Raw genomic sequence first — 13,600 nt, forward strand, 5'->3', positions numbered from 1 at the left:
GGGAACTTAACCCTTAGTAGCAGACTATGCTGTTATAGATTAAAATCCAGAAGGTCACGCAAGGTCCCCATGCTCATGCCAGCACATGTCCAAGCCTGTTTGAAGTTTGTCAATGACCATCTGGATGATCCAGAAGAGGCATGAGAGAAGGTCATGTGGTCAGATGAGACCAAAATAGAACTTTTTGATATCAAATCCTCTTGCCGTGTTTGGAGAAAGAAGAACGATGAGTACAACCCTTAGAACACCATCCCAGCCATGAAGCATGGTGGGGGAAAAAAAATTCATACTTTGGGGTGCTTTTCTGCAAAGGGGACAGGATTACTGCAAAAGAAATTCCAGCTCATCACTTGCAATTCCACACTTCTGGAGCACGGATAGCACCTGGCCAGGATGTGAGATCCAATAGAGAAGACAGAAAAATCCAGCTCACAGATGAAGTCCAAAAAAGTCAAGAAGAGCATTTGTCGCTCGAAACGCATCAAAATATGCTTGTACTCTTTTTGTGAACACACAGCTTTAATCTTTGCTTCATGTACCTGGGAAAATAAAATGCACTTTTTTGGACTTCATCTGTGAGCTGGATTTTTCTGTCTTCTCAACAGGATGACTGCACCATACTGAAGGGAGGATGGATGGGGTCATGTATCATGAGATTTTCGCTAACAACCTCCTTTGCTTAGTAAGAGCATTGAAGGTGAGTCGTAGCTGGGTCTTCCAGCATGTCAATGACCTGAAACACAGAGCCAGAGCAACTAAGAAGTGGTTCTGTAAGAAGCATTTCAAGGTCCTGGAGTGACATAGCCTGTCTCCAGACCTGAATCTAATAAAAAATCTTTGGTGTGAGCTAAAACCCTATGTTGCCCAGTGGCAGCCCAGTAACCTGAAAGATCTGGAGAAGATCTGTATGGAGGAGTGGGCCAAAATCCCTGCTGCAGTGTGTGCAAACTTGGTCAAGGACTACAGGAGACATCCGACCTCTGTAATTTCAAACAAAGGTTTCTGTAACAAATATTAAGTTCTTTCAAGTATATATTGGTCGGTGCAAAAAGCGGCAATATTAGGGGAGAAAAGATTCTTTGCAGCTGCAAAACAGGACAAAAACCACTAATATTGTCAACAGTAGAAAATATAAAACCTTAGGTTTGTTTTGCACTATGCAAATAATCTCCACCTTCTTTTTTTCATCAGAAGGTGGAAATATTAAGTTCTGTTTTTGTTTTGTATCAAATACTTGTTTCATGCACTAAAATGCAAATTATTTATGTAAAATTCTTTCTATTTTCTGGATTTTTTAAAAACATTCTGTCTCTCACAGTTGAAGTGTACCTATAATAAAAATTACAGACCTCTCCATTTTGTAGGTGGGAAAACTGGCAAAATTGTCAGAGTATTAAATACTTATTTTCACCACCGTATTTGTACAGACTTTATACATTCCTTGTAACAATTAGGGCTCCATTTAACAACTTCCTTCTGACACCAATCAATAACACGATTGTGATGAAGCAGTCATGGGAGCCCCAATGCAACATAGCAGGTAAATTAATCAAAAGAAAACAGGAGATGGGTTCACAGTGAAGTATTCTCAACTGGAGCGTGAAATCCACCATTATCTTCTTGACCAAATTCTCCACTCGCTGGAACTAATCCCCTGACATCAGGGGACGCGGATTAAAAAATAACCATCAGCTCTCTAAAACACCCTAAACTGTTTTTTCTCTCCCAAAAATTTATCAGGGAGGGCCATAACAGGTTCAGGAGAGATCAACTGCAGGCAGTGGAGGGCTATAGAAAGTTTTCATAAAAATAATTATCTAACCCTGCAACTGATCTTGTGATGATTAGAGATTTTAGAATTCCTTAGATCCTGCATCATTTGCCTCTAATTTGCCACCTCGTCACTAAGCATGTGAACAGTATCCATACTGGGGAAAAGGAAAAACATATAGGCCAGACGTAATGTGATGCTGAGTCAGTTCTCACGGGCAAGCTGTGAGTCAGGATAGTCAAAAGCCAAGAGGGTATGTCACAGACAGAAGGAGGAGATAAATACGTAGTCAGGTAATGGTCCGAGGTCAAAATACCAGGAGGATAGTGGATCAGAGCAAAGGTGTTAAACAGGAGGAGGGTCAAAACGAGGTCCAAGGCCAGGCAGTGAAAAAATCACCAAGCAAAATACTAGGCACAGAGAAAACCGACCAGACTTACCTGAAGCTACATCAGGCAGAGGTCTGGGACTGGCAGGCCACCTAAGGCTACTTTCACACTTGCGTTGTGTGACGTACGTCGCAATGCGTCGTTTTGGAGAAAAAACGCATCCTGCAAAGTTGCCCGCAGGATGCGTTTTTTCTCCATAGACTTGCATTAGCGACGCATTGCGATGAATTGCCACACGTGCGACGGATGCGTCGTGTTTTGGCGGACCGTCGGCACAAAAAAACGTTCCATGTAACTTTTTTGTGCGTCGCGTCCACCATTTTCGACCGCACATGCGCGGCCGAAACTCAACCCCCTCCTCTCCGGACTGCAGAATGGGCAGCGGATGCATTGTAAAACTGCATCCTTTGCCCACGTCTTGCAGTTATTTCACAGCATCCGTCGGTACGGGCCCGTCGCAATGCTTCGTCAGTGTGAAAGTAGCCTAAGTAGATGTGCAATCACCTGGGACAGGGTACACAAGAAGATAGCCCAGCACCTCGGCTGTCAATCAAAACATCGACAGCTCAGCGTGCCCTTGACTAGACTGTACAATTGAGCTGTCAATCAAAATACTGACAGCTTCAGCATGCCCCTTCCCCAGATTGGATGGCTGAGTTGTCAGTAACTGCATCTCAGACACACTGATGCATGGAATTGTGCCAATTATCTTTTCAAATTTCATCTAACCGAGACTCAAAGATAAAATATCACAGGAAACATGGAGTAATGATCGCAGATACAGGGGATGCGACTGCAAATAGGTCAGGCGGTGAGGGGGGCCCCCAGGAGGCCAACACTAATGTCAAATGGATATGCTTCTTTGGACACAAATCCAGTTGAAAACTATTACAGAGCCACTGGCTCCCTCCAGCTCACGAATAGTGTTGAGCGATACCGTCCGATACTTGAAAGTATCGGTATCGGAAAGTATCGGCCGATACCGGCAAAATATCGGATCCAATCCGATACCGATACCCGATACCAATACAAGTCAATGGGACTCAGGTATCGGACGGTATTCCTGATGGTTCCCAGGGTCTGAAGGAGAGGAAACTCTCCTTCAGGCCCTGGGAACCATATAAATGTGTAAAAGAAAGAATTAAAATAAAAAATATCGCTATACTCACCTGTCCGACGCAGCCGGGACCTCGGCGATTGTAAGCGGCAGCGTTGTTTCTTTAAAATTCGCGCTTTTACATGCTTACGTGAATTCCCGGCTTCTGATTGGTCAGGGCGGCCATGTTGCCGGGACTCGGACCAATCACAGCAAGCCGTGACGAAATTACGTCACGGCTTGCTGTGATTGGTCCGCGTCCCGGCAATATGGCGCCGTGACCAATCACAAGCCGTGACGTCACGGGAGGCTGGACACGCGCGCTTTTCAAAATAAGCGCGTGTCCAGCCTCCCGTGACGTCACGGCTTGTGATTGGTTAATGGCGGCCATGTTCCTGGGACGCGGACCAATCACAGCAAGCCGTGACGTAATTTCGTCACGGCTTGCTGTGATTGGTCCGCATCCCGGCAATATGGCGCCGTGACCAATCACAAGCCGTGACGTCACGGGAGGCTGGACACGCGCGCTTTTCAAAATAAGCGCGTGTCCAGCCTCCCGTGACGTCACGGCTTGTGATTGGTTAATGGCGGCCATGTTGCCGGGACGCGGACCAATCACAGCAAGCCGTGACGTAATTTCGTCACGGCTTGCTGTGATTGGTCCGCGTCCCGGCAACATGGCCGCCCTGACCAATCAGAAGCCGGGAATTCACGTAAGCATGTAAAAGCGCGAATTTTAAAGAAACAACGCTGCCGCTTACAATCGCCGAGGTCCCGGCTGCGTCGGACAGGTGAGTATAGCGATATTTTTTATTTTAATTCTTTCTTTTACACCTTTTTACATTAATGTTGTTTCGATACCGATATCCGATATTACAAAAATATCGGATCTCGGTATCGGAAATTCCGATACAGCAAGTATCGGCCGATACCCGATACTTGCAGCATCGGAATGCTCAACACTACTCACGAACTATACAAGCAGCAAGCCTATTACTGGCTCGCATCTACGGAGATAACTTGTGTCCCGTACCACCAGGAGAAGAAGGAAGGGGTCAAAGCTGTTCAGGGTGTGTCTGTGGGGAAATGTGAGACATTGATTAGTTTTTTTTTTAATGAAGAGCGAAGAGAACCACAATGGCGGCACTAATATTAACATTCCAGAAGCATAATATTATAACTGTATGGAGGCCACATGGGAGAGTCATTATTATTGTATGAGGACCACATAAGGGTCATTATTATGGTAAGAGGACCACGTATGTGGATATCATTATTTTATATGGGCTACATGGGTAGGCATTATTATCGCATGTGAACCACATGGAGAAATATCGTTATTGTATACAATTATTATTGTATAGGGACCACTAAAAGGGATATAACCAATACTTTGGTATGGGGAGCTTAGAGAAGAGACTTTACTATTCTGTAAGATGGGGGATACAGAGGGAAAAATCACTACTTTAATGCATTTTAATTTGGAGGATATTGTTACTATGGGATAAAGGGAGATGCTGTTACAGTAGAAATGGGGGAAACCTTGGGAAGGGGCTCTGTCTTTGCCATTAATGTCTTTGTCATACACTCTATAGATGCATGCCCTGGATTGAAGAAGTCATAGTGATCTGTGTCAGCTGAACAAGAAAAAAGAAAAGGAATGACTTCAGCTAGAGATAATAGAAAAAGCTGCTGTGCTGGCTGCTACATGTGTATTCAGTTGGAGACATCACTGGTGAGTCACTGGATAAATACAGCTATACAGTGTCTAAATGGCACTGATGTATAACTGATACCTTCCTTTATATGGTCGCTGTATATGGGTAATATTAGTCTTAATTCAGTAGTTTTAAGTAATGATCAGTGTGTGGCATTATTTATACACTATGTAGTCATGGTGTGTCAGTATTATTTGTCCATTATAAGTTGTATTTTCTGCAGTATTGTTCATGATACAGTCAGTTTTATTCAGTTACAGGGTGGTGGTCAGATACTAGATGCCGTATGTATACTGTATGGTCACGGGGTGGCAGAATTTTCTTACTTTTAGTGATTTTGGTAATATTGGTCTTGGCATACTAGAATTTCCTAAGTAACAGAATAGTATTTCTTGTTTGTTAACTGTATGACTACTATTTAGAAGCATTAGTTAGAAAATTATCGTATTGCCATATTTTCTGCTAAATTGATATATTATTGTATTTTTTACAACCCTGATTTATCAAGACCGGCGTTGTTCATGCTGGTTTTGATGAGGTGCTGTGCTGGAGCCCAATGCTACTGATTCATTAAGATGAGCCGCCTCTTTATGAATCAGGAGTGCAGTAAAAGAGGCTTCCACCTTGGTCTGTGCCTCGCCACAAATCCAACTCCCATCCCTGCCTGAAGTAAGATTTGCGGTATTATGGATGCCACCGCTCGTCATGAATTTGATAAGCAGCAGTTGCCATACCCCATCCGGTCCACTTTGTCACAGCTGGGTGAAAATGGCATGAAAATGTCAAAAGTCACAACATTTTATCACAGCCTCAAGTTGCAACTTTTCAACGCTTTATATGCAAGAATACTAGTGTAAAATCATTGATGAATCGGGCCCATAGGCAATAGTGATGCCACTGAGCCTACGCATCTGTAGCAGTGGGTGATATGGAAGGCAGGCCCACATTTTGCCCTGCTTCCATAGGACCCTAGTTATGCCTCTGTATAAGATATAATATAGTTAACATATGGAGTACATTTGTTGATATTACTATTGGACACATGCATTCTTTTAAAATGGCGCAAATTGATACAGATTTATTGAAATATCAAAATATGCACATAGTGATACATTTCTGTTACTCAATAAGCAAGTTAGACACATTTATCTCACTTATGTCACCAAACACCATCCTATCACAAGTCCTTACTAAATTTGGGACATTCTTAGTTTTTATTTTTTAGATACATCCATTTTATAGATATTGTTAAAATAGTCAATGCAGGTATAATAGTGTCTAAAATAACTGTAATCCATTTTTACCCCAATTTTAGCTTCATTCTGGCTTACTTTTCAGGGTACAACTCTACAATTCTGTTTGACACATGTTACCACATCCATGTATGCCATATTTGTCCGCTATACAGATGGGAATAATCCATAGTTATACGATAATGGCTGTCATTAGTAGTTGGGAGTAGTGGGAGCATATGTTACCTATGCAGCAGAAAAATATAACCAAGAAATACTGAACAGAATATTAAACTAATACAAGCCAGGACCTTTAATTTCCTGGAGGAAATAAGTATATGAAACCCTTTTTCCCTGTATTACTGGATAACCATATAAGCTCATACAGAACAAATGTGTCCCCTGGTAGACAGTCATTTGTAAATCTATTATGTGCTGTCATTGAATGGAAAGCCATCTACTTGTGAATATTGGAACATAGCCTGACCCACAGAAGCAATTTGTCTTCCAGCTATGATTTGCCTTTAGTTGAATGCATAAACATTGCATGCATTGATTTTCTCCAATGTAATTTTCTACCCTGCCCTGATCAGAAAAGATAACTGCTTTTCTTGTGATCCTTTTGCTTGAAGAGAATATTAGAAAGAACTACATGTGAAATAATGATTTCTCTGTAAATCTCAGCAGTGATAGGGTTAGTATGCTTGTATGCCTGTATTATGGTGTAGTCAGCTTAAATTGCAGAAGGGGAGATTCAGCTGTGGGATTTGAATAGATTAATTTGCCCATGCAGCAGCTAAGCAGCTGTTGTTCAGTGGTATCGCAAAGATTTGTGTTCAGAATTGATTCAATGATTCAGGGCCACGGTCTAGCTACAATATGATGCCCGTTGTGGCAGGTTACAGAAAGCGTATTCGGCAAATGGTACAAAACCTTTTGTCATAGAATGGCATGTCTATGCTTTCGAGGTTTACCCTAATAGATTCAGAGATTAGGGAGAATTAATTTATTAATCATTTAATTGATAAAAGGCCATTTGTTTAACACTGTATGCTAACATCCAGCATCATTACCAGCGTTATGGAGTACGTGTCATGCACTAGCAATGATTTATGTATAGACGATCCCTCAAACGTCAATGCTTGGTTGATTTTCAAATAACCTTTAGGAGTATGAGCTAAGAAAAAAACAGCAATGCTATATTCATTGCATTATTTATTGACTTTCATATGTTTAGCTTTCCCAGTTGTAAAGATACAAAGACTAGTGTTGAGCGATACCTTCCGATATTCAAAAGTATCGGTATTGGATTGGATCGGCCGATATCCAAAAAATATCGGATATCGCCGATACCGATACCCGATACCAATACAAGTCAATGGGACACAAATATCGGAAGCGATCCTGGATGGTTCCCAGGGTCTGAAGGAGAGGAAACTCTCCTTCAGGCCCTGGGATCCATATTCATGTAAAAAATAAAGAATTAAAATAAAAAATATGGATATACTCACCCCTTCGACGGCCCCCGGCTCTCAGCGGTGCAACCGGCAGCCTCCGTTCCTAAGAATGCAGTGAGTGTAGGACCTGCGATGACGTCTCGGTCACGCGACCGGTCACGCGACCAGTCACAAGACCGTGATGTCATCGCAGGTCCTATACTCACTGCATTCTTAGGAACGGAGGCTGCCGGTTGCACCGCTGAGGTCCAGGGTCCGTCGGAGGGGTGAGTATATCCTTATTTTTTATTTGTATTCTTTATTTTTTACATGAATATGGATCCCAGGGCCGGAAGGAGAGTCTCCTCTCCTCCAGACCCTGGGAACCATACGCACCACACACACCGAAGATGACTGGGAACTTATAGGAACTTCCGATTTCCGATATCACAAAAATATCGGAACTCGGTATCAGAATTCCGATACAGCGAATATCGGCCGATACCCGATATTTGCAGTATCGGAATGCTCAACACTAACAAAGACTAATGAGAACTGAGTGATGGATGGCAAACAAAATCGGTTAAGTCGCACATAGAGGCCACAGACGCAGTGGGTGGATTATTAGTAGGTGCAAATATGGAGAGTATACATAATCTGCAAAATAAAGCAGTGTAAGCATAGGACTAAATTCTAAAATAATTACATTTCAGATAATGTGTCCAGTAAAGGGCAATTGTACTCTGGATATTCATCTATATATATAAGAGGCATTGTGATTGCTCACTAATCCCGCCCCCTGCACAGTAGCTCCGCCCCCCACACATCACCACACGTAATCCCGCCCCCCACCCCATTATTACACACAATAACGCCCCCACCACATTACCACACACAATCCCGCCCCCCCACCACATCACCATACACAATCCCGCCCCCCACAACATCACCACACACAATCCCGCCCCCACCACATTACCACACACAATCCGACCCCCCCACCATATTGCCACACACAATCCTGCCCCCCTCCACATTACCACACATAATCCCGCCCCCCCACCACATTACCACACATAATCCCGCCCCCCCACCACATTACCACACATAATCCCACCCCCCACCACATTACCACACATAATCCCGCCCCCCCACCACATTACCACACATAATCCCGCCCCCACCACATTACCACACATAATCCTGCCTCCCCACCTCATTACCACACATAATCCCACCCCCATCACATTACCACACATAATTCCACCCCCCACCACATTACCACACATAATCCCACCCCCCACCACATTACCACATGTAATCACGCCCCCCACCACATTACCACACGTAATCCCGCCCCCCACCACATTACCACACGTAATCCCACCCCCCACCACATCACCACACATAATCCCGCCCCCCCACCACATTGCCACAGATAATCCCACCCCCTGCACTGTAGCTCTGCCCCCACCCCATCACCACACATAATCCTGCTCCACCACCACATTACCACACATAATCCCGCCCCCCACCACATTACCACACATAATCCTGCCCCCCACCACATTACCACACATAATACCGCCCCCCACAACATTACCACACATAATCCCGCCCCCCACCACATTACCACACATAATCCCACCCCGCCACCACATTACCACACAGAATCCAGCCGCCCCATCACATTACCACACATAATCCCGCCCCCCACCACATTACCACACATAATCCCACCCCCCACCACATTGCCACACATAATCCCGCCCCCACCACATCACCACACATAATCCCGCCCCCACCACATTACCATAGATAATCCCACCCCCGCACAGCAGCTCCGCCCCACACCCCATCACCAAACATAATCCTGCCCCCCACCACATTACCACACATAATCCCACCCCCACCACATTACCACACATAATCCCGCCCCCCACCACATTACCACACATAATCCCGCCCCCCACCACATTACCACACATAGTCCCACCCCCACCACATTACCACACATAATCCTGCCCCCCCACATTACCACACGAGGCTCCGTCCTCACACATTACCACACGAGGCTCCATCCCCACACATTACCACACGAGGCTCTGTCCCCCCACATTACCACACAAGGCTCCATCCTCACACATTTCCACTTGAGGCTCTGTCCCCACACATTACCACATGAGGCTCCGTCCTCACACATTACCACACGAGGGTCTGTCCCCACACATTACCACACAAGGCCCTGACCCCACACATTACCACACGAGGCTCTGTCCCCACACATTACCATACGAGGCTCTGTCCTAACACATTACCACACGAGGCTCCATCCTCACACATTACCACACGAGGCTCCGTCCCCACACATTACCACACGAGGCTCCATCCTCACACATTATCACATGAGGCTGCATCCCCACACATTACCACACGAGGCTCCGTCCCCACACATTACCACACGAGGCTCCATCCCCACACATTACCACACGAGGCTCCGTCCTCACACATTACTATATGAGACTCCATCCCTCCACATTACCACACGAGACTTCGTCCATACACATTACCACATGAGGCTCCATCCCCACACATTACCACACAAGGCTCTGTCCCCACACATTACCACACAAGGCTCTGTCCCCACACATTACCATACAAGGCTGCATCCCCACACATTACCACACGAGGCTCCGTCCCTCCACATTACCACACGAGGCTCCGTCCCCACACATTACCACATGAGGCTCCGTCCCCACACATTACCACACGAATCCAGTTTGCTTTTGATTTTACACTGTGAATAAAATGTATTAGTATTATTCTGATTTTTAATTATTATTATTGTTATTAACTTCATATTAAGTTAATTTACCACCTGCATAAGCGCTATTGAATGTTGTCATTATTTACTTTAGTTTAATCACTAGCAGCGTTAATTAGATAGCAATGAGCATGCCGAGCATTAGCTGGCTGGAAACAGCTAGTATTGAATTATATTCCATCAAATAACAACCAAATATAACTGTTTTTGTTAATAGGTGTATATGTTTTCTTTTAGATTAAAAGGTATGAACATCTTTGTACTGTGATTTTTCCCTAAATGCATCTGCTTTACAATCTGTGTAATTCCATTATGTATCTGCTTGTCCTGTATTTTGTCATGCTGTTGAACTAATAGCACACCAACCTTGGCTGTGACAACTTTCTCTGCTCCTGCTTCCCTTCTTTTAGTGTTAGAGATTTCAGATAAGAGGGGGAAGTTGCAAACAGGCAAAGTACAGCAGACAGTATATGGAGGAAGGGGATTTGCCACATCTTTCAATGTTAACACAAAAGAATAAAATCTCTCCAATCTCTCAAAGACTGTAGAAGGAAAAATCAGTACAAGAATGAATCTGTGCTTCCATAGTATAGCTGATATAGGGAAGGCGATATTCCCACAAACAGGAGAGCTAAAGTCAGCCAAACGAGTGACAACTGTTTTGAGAGCCAAAGCCTGGTAGATTAGAGAAGCAAGCATTGCTGAGCTTGAGGAGAGCCAGGTGATGATTAAGACCCACACATGGGTCGAAATGCGTAAAGTTTTATTATCATGAAGAATTAGCTATCCCTTTCTATCTTGATCTCCAACAATGTTTTTAAGTAAATTTGAATAAAGAAAAAGTTTTTTTATAATCAAGAAGATATGCTGGATAATTATGGATTAGTCTTGCATGTGGGCTTGAATGCCATTCCATGCACCTTCGTGGATAACTGCACCTGCTGTGGACAATTTAAGGGTGAGCTGATGAACTTTTCCTTATATTTTATTAGTTTTATGTTGGGTATCTGTGTTCCATACTACATAGGATAGGATGACATCTGATCTACCTGCTCAACTTCAAACAGTATGTAAAAGTCAAGAGCCGACAAACAGTGAAATCTGTCCATTGCGGTCTGTGCCATCAGTCTCATTCTGTTCTATCACTTTTCTAGCTGACCAGTTCAATAAAAATGTGGACAAATCTTTGTATTAGGCTAAACTCCCACATAATAGGCATAATGTGGTAGATATATTAATAATTATGCAACGTTAGATGCATTACAAGTAGATTAGACATTGAGAGATAGTGCTAAATGTCTCCCAACAGTGCACAGTGTGAGGCAAATTCAGTGTAACTCATTAGATAAATAGCATATTTTTCTCCTCCTTATGTCACTTCTTGGCTAGCTCACTGTCATCAATATTTTGTTCAGAAAAGTGACACACATTATTAATAAATCTGTCACATTTTATGAGCCATCTAAGCCATTTTCCTTTGTTAGACATATTTTCTAACTGTTGAGAGAAATGTAAAAAGTCACAACAAATTTGGTGCCCACTGTGTTCGCTCCTTTTTGGTACTATCTGTAACAAAATTCTGGTGCACACATGAAGTAAAGACATTTCTTAGAAACCAAACCGGGGAAGGTTATATATTTGAGAAACAACCTGTGATGGTAGGAAATATTATGTGGGTATCATTTTGTGTATATTTCTATTTTACTTATTTTCATGGTGTTCTCTTGTAGGTTGAGTTACATAGTTACATAGTTACATAGTTATTAAGGTTGAAGGAAGACTTTAAGTCCATCTAGTTCAACCCATAGCCTAGCATGCCCTAACATGTTGTTATTTGCCATCTGATATTCTCCCCACAGTTCTGTATTGTTATCTCTCCACAGGGTCAGTGAATAATGTTGTTTGGTAATATGCTAATGACATGTTGACCTAGCTTGTTGAAACAATGAGCCCCTGAGACCTTCCCCCTCCTGACCTGTGAATGAGGAGGGAGACTTGTAAATGTCAGGGAGGTGAGACACAGATCATTTTTGTGTGGAATGAGGTGAACACAGCATGTCAGAGAGAAGGGGAAGCATATGGACCATTTTTTATCCTCTGTCTGCTGGATTGTTGGACTTTTATCCTGTTACTGAACTGCATTCGTGTTCTGGACTATTTTATCCTTTGTGTGGGGGATTATATGGACCTTTCGTGTTTTTGCCTAAATAAAGGTCTTGGAATTGTTCACTATACTTTTGCTCTGTTGATTGTGTGGTATCGGAGTAGGACCCTGTGACACAACCTTTGCTGAGCTCAAACATAGGTGGATGGGACTAAATGGCAGCATGATTTCTGTTCCATTGTGCGGGCGGACCACTGCTTCATTCACATGTGGGACCCCTGTTCTGCTGATTGGTGGGGGTTATATGTCAATAATCTATGCTGTACATAGTAAATAAATGTATTCCATAGGAAACTACTTTTAAGAAAAGTGCCACAATATTCAATTGCCAGTAAAGCAAATGATATAAAGTCGCTTTGAAGGCTAAATAGCCTTTATTTGCTGATGTTCCAGTTAATCAATAATAAAAAATAAAGTGACTTTACATATAATTATCATCATACATATTTTTAGCTCAGTTCCTAATTCACAACTATGCTTTTTCATGGCTAGAACATCAATGAAACCTATCATGCTGTATATTTTTGTTACATCTGTCAGAAGGTGCAGGTTCCAAATGGCTACCTCTGATAGACATGGCACGAGCAACTCCATCCGGAGATTCCAGAGGAACACCGGCTTTTATCCTTTACGTCCTGTACAGGGATCGGCCCTTAGAATGGCTGTCCTGAAGAGTGAATCAGAGCCAAGAGAATAGTCTGGTAACCAAGGTGGAATCAGGATGTCGGTGTAGGGACAAAATCATAAAGAATAAGAATAGTCACAAAGCAAGCCAAGGTCAAAAATCAGGAGAGAATAGCAAGGCAGTAGTGACTACACAAGAGCAGGTCAGAATGTAACTGGCAGTGGACAACAGGATTTCAGGATCTTACATAGCTTGCAGCCCCACCCAAATTACCCAGCAGTTAACTCTTTGTCTCCCAGTATGGATGGGACTACAAGTTCTAGAGAACACAAAACTAGAACTATT

General features: G+C 43.3%; 1 protein-coding gene and 1 long non-coding RNA gene across 2 annotated transcripts in view; one reads left to right on the forward strand and one right to left on the reverse strand.

Annotated features, from left to right (window-relative positions):
* Window positions 1-13,600, reverse strand: part of GLRA3 (glycine receptor alpha 3) — a 443,610-nt gene that overhangs the window by 225,396 nt on the left and 204,614 nt on the right. The window lies entirely within an intron of this gene.
* The window catches only part of LOC143792982 (uncharacterized), a 33,388-nt gene continuing 23,796 nt past the window's right edge, over window positions 4,009-13,600 (forward strand). Inside the window, exons 1-2 of the long non-coding RNA XR_013220014.1 lie at window positions 4,009-4,047; window positions 4,852-4,991. This is a non-coding gene — a long non-coding RNA (uncharacterized LOC143792982). The remainder of the gene's footprint in view (window positions 4,048-4,851; window positions 4,992-13,600) is intronic.

The sequence above is a fragment of the Ranitomeya variabilis genome, chromosome 1 (genome assembly GCF_051348905.1).
Source record: "Ranitomeya variabilis isolate aRanVar5 chromosome 1, aRanVar5.hap1, whole genome shotgun sequence".
In the NCBI taxonomy this organism is placed as follows: domain Eukaryota; kingdom Metazoa; phylum Chordata; class Amphibia; order Anura; family Dendrobatidae; genus Ranitomeya; species Ranitomeya variabilis.